Below are 4,245 nucleotides of genomic sequence, written 5' to 3' on the forward strand. Positions count from 1 at the left end.
GGAAAAAAAAAAAAAAAAAGGGTCATAGTGAAACAGACCAGAGACCCACCTGTCCCAAAGGAACCTGGGTAGGAATTGGATTCTGTGAGAACACTGTTAAATCACTATTCACATTAATGATAGGGACTCCTTTAATTATTATAAATCCTCATTTTTAAAAACAAAGTATTTCTTTCATTTTTCTTTATGTATGTGTGTGCCCATGTCTTTGCTGGTATCTATGCAGTCCAGAAGAGGGCATCAGATCCTAACTAGAAGTTATGAGCTATGAGCCACTTGAAGTGGGTGCTGGGACTCAAACTCTAGTCCCTTGTAAGAATAGTACCTGCTCTTAACCTCCAAGCCATATTTCCAGATGTATAAGCCTTTATTTTAATGTTTCTTCTAAAAAAACCTTAACGTGATAAAATGGGTGTGATGACATATACCTTAAATCCCAGCACTCAGGAGACAGAGGCCAGCAGATCTCTTATGAGTTCAGTGCCAGCCTGGTCTATATGGCAAATTCCAGACTACCCAAGGCTACATAGTGAGATCCTGTCTCAAAAAACCAAAACAAAAAAAGGGCTTCTGTCATGAGTGGCACACATAGGGCAACCTGATTGCTCTGCATGTGGAATCAACATCAAGAGATTTGGGAAGCATAATTTCTTGGTGATCATTGGTTCCCGTGTGTGTGTGTCGGGGGGAATAACCAAAACAAGGCTGGAGGGTGGCGCACACCTTTAATCACAGCACTCGGGAGGCAGAGCCAGGTGGATCTCTGTGAGTTTGAGGCCAGCCTGATCTACAGAGTGAGTTCCAGGAAAGGTGCCAAAGCTACATAGAGAAATCCTATCTGGAAAAAAACAAAGAAACAAAAACAAGAAACAAAAATGTCTATGTATGTGAGTTCCAGAACTCACATTGATACATAGTGAAACCGTCTCAAACAACAACAAACAAAACACTGTTTTGTTTTTTTTCTTCCATTTTTCAGATAGGGTTTCACTATGTAGCCCTAGCTAGCTTGCAACTCCACATGGAAACCAGGCTGGACTCAAATTCACAGGTCTACCTTTGCCTCTAATGTGCTGGAACTAAAGCCATGTGCCAGCACATGGCACTAATTTTTAAAAATTATATTTGTGTGTGTGTGTGTGTGTGTGTGTGTGTGTGTGTGTGTGTACTGTGTACATGCCATAGCATGCAGGCAGAAGTCAGAGGACAACTTAAAGGAATTGGGTCTCTTCTTTCAGTATCTAGCCCTGAGGATCTGATGCAGGTCACCAGGCTTGGCAGTAAGTACTTCTTCCCGTGAAAAGCCATCTCAACAGTTGTCCCAGATTTTTATGATAAAACATTAGGGGTGGGGCACAGTACTGCAGTACTGAGAAGACCATTCCTTACTGTCTCATCTTGAACATCACTGTCACATCCACAGCCTGTCATTGGAACCCAGCTGGTTAACAAAAGTGTGGGCTTGTTCATTTGAAGGAAGTGGCCATGGGCACAGACCTTGTGTGGGTTAAAGGCGAAGTTTCCCTGCACCCAGTGTGGGCTCCCTTCTGCTCTGCTGGAGCTCAAGTTTCTGTCTTTCGTAACTTTTTTTTGGTTCATTTCCTCCTCTTAGAAGAGCACATGTTCCAAAAGCTTCCTTAAACATGGTATGTGGGAGGTAAAACTTCTTTGAGGACTAGTCAGGAGGCATTCTTATTTTACCCAACCACTTGATCAATAAATTGGCCATAAGGAGGATCCTAGCTTAAACATAATTTTTTCTTTTTTTCTTTTCTGGAGCTGAGGACAGAACCCAGGTCCTTGTGCTTAGCGCTCTACCACTGAGTTAAATCCCCAACCCCATAAACATAATTTTCTTAAAGAATTTTTATTTATTAATTTATTTTCATTTGTTTTTTGAGACAAGGTCTCACCATGTAGATCAGGCTAGCCTCAAACTCACAGAGATTTGCCTGTCTCTGCCTCCCAAGCGCTGGGATTAAAAGTGTAAACCACCACATCCAGCCTAAAAATTGTTCTTTAAAAAATGTATTCATTAAAAAAAATTATTTTACACTGGCAGTGTTGGTACATGCCTTTAATCCCAGCACTCAGGAGGCAGAGACAGGCGGATCTCTGTGAGTTCGAAGCCAGGTCTATAGAGCAAGTTCTAGGACTGCCAGGCAACATAGAGAAATCCTATCTCAAAACAAAACAAAGCAAAATGAACAAAAATATTGTTTTACATTTTATCTTGTGAGTATATCTATATGTGTATGCATGTGCCATAGAGTGTGTGTGAGTGTGTGTGTGTGTGTGTGTGTGTGTGTGTGGTCAGAGGATGACTGTGTGGAGTCAGTTCTCTCCTTCCACCTTTACTTGAGTTCCAGGGATGGAATTCAGGCCACCAAACTTGCATCATTAGGCAGCAAGCACCTTTACCTACTGAGCCATCTTGCTGGCCTTCCTGAGGAATTCTGAAGGCATTGTCCCTCAAGTGTAACTGCTGAGAAACCCAAAGCCATTCTAATTTCCTGTTCCCTAAGACTTTGTTTTCTCTTGGGAAGCCAGAAGGATCTTATCTGTCCACACTGCTCTGAAGTTTTACAAGTATGTACGGTGCAGTGGCTCAACTTTCCTTCCCTGTGGGCACTTTCCATCTGTGAATGGCTTATCTTCCAGGTCTGGGAAATTCCCTTGGAGTAGTTCCATAAATGCTTTCCTTATTTGTTTTTTCTTTGTTTCTTACTTTCTAGTGTTAGGATATTAGAATGGTGGGACTCCCTGGTCTGGTTTTCTTTTCTTTAAAAAAAAAAAAAAAGATTTATTTTAAATTATGTGTGTGTGCTCATGTGTACACACACACATGTGAATGCAGGTGTCTGAGGAGGCCAAAGGTCTCCTGGAGATCACCCTGGAGCTGGAGTTACAGATGGCTGTAAGCCATGTGATGTGGGTGCCAGGACCAGTCATCTGCAAGAGCAGTTTGTGCTCTTAAGCTCAGTGAGTAGGGCACTTACCAAGCAAGTGTGAAGAACAGTGTGTGAGAACGAGTTCCAATCCAGAACCTGTGTGTACAACAGGAGGGCATGATGACTCATCTATAATTCCAGCACACAGGTGGTAAAGATGGGATCTTCAGGGCAAGCTGGTTGGCTAGACTAACCGGAATTGGAGAGTTTGGTGTTCATCAAGAGATCCTGCTTCAACGTATAAAGTGGAGAGCAACTGACAAATACATTTGATGTCAACCTTGGTCCTCTATACACATGTGCACATACAAACATGCCCACTCTACATGCCCATACATGAAAATGTGCGCGCACACACACCCACACCCACCCACCACACATACATACACCAAAAATATCTTTAATGCTTCTAACAGGCCACCTCATTTGGGGATGAATTATATTCTTACCCCGTTATATCAGCAACCTGCCCTTTATCCTCATGTTTATTATTTTATTTTAACGATATGGTACATGGATTTTTTTTTCCCTCCTCATAGTTTTACGTTTATTTAGTGCCCCATCTCCACTTTAAGAAGTAGTAGTATCACTGTAGCTCAGATTGGCCTTGGATAAACTTCAGATCCTTCTGCTACCACCTAACCAGAGATGGGATTCCTGGTGTGCACTATCTGTTCACCCTGTGGTGGGGGAGCAAACCTAGGGTTTCATACATGCTAGGGAAGCACTCTACTAACTGAGCGACATATCCAGCCCCGGCTTTGAGACGTGTAGCCCAGGCTGGGTCTTGAACTCCACAAGTACTTGAGGTTGATCACCCTTGAGCATTCTACTGCATCCACCTCCCTAGTGCTGGAATTACAGGTGTCCCACTAGGGCAGGTTTGTGATGCTAGGGTTGGAACCCCAGGTTGTACATGCTGGCAGGAATTCTAACTGGGCTACATCGTGGGGGGGGGGATGGGACAGGATCTCATTGTAGCACAAACTATATGGAATTTTCTAGAAGGGCCTTATGCCATAGCATATTGTAGTTATCACAAAACAAGGAGTCTCAAAAATCTCCCCACGGCATTGGCAGGAGTGGAGGAGAGAGAACTGGTAACCGAAGCTCCAGACACCTACCTAAACTTGGTCACGCCCGGGACGCATTAGCGTGCCAAGATGGCGGACGCCCCGCCCCGCGGCCCTTCGAGGCGCGTTCGCCGGCTGGAGCCGAGTGCTTCCGAGCTTTCCCGAAAGCCCGTGGAACCCAGGAACGGAGCGGGCGGGAGCGGCCCCGCCCGGAGCCTGGG

At 44.3% G+C, this 4,245-nt stretch overlaps 1 non-coding gene across 1 annotated transcript; it reads left to right on the forward strand.

Moving 5' to 3' along the window:
* Positions 1-559: 559 nt before the first annotated feature.
* On the forward strand, positions 560-697 carry LOC118572861. Its single transcript, XR_004943556.1, has one exon. It is a non-coding gene; the product is annotated as a U11 spliceosomal RNA (small nuclear RNA).
* The last annotated feature ends 3,548 nt before the right edge of the window (positions 698-4,245 follow it).

The sequence above is a fragment of the Onychomys torridus genome, chromosome 22 (assembly GCF_903995425.1).
Source record: "Onychomys torridus chromosome 22, mOncTor1.1, whole genome shotgun sequence".
NCBI classification, from domain to species: domain Eukaryota; kingdom Metazoa; phylum Chordata; class Mammalia; order Rodentia; family Cricetidae; genus Onychomys; species Onychomys torridus.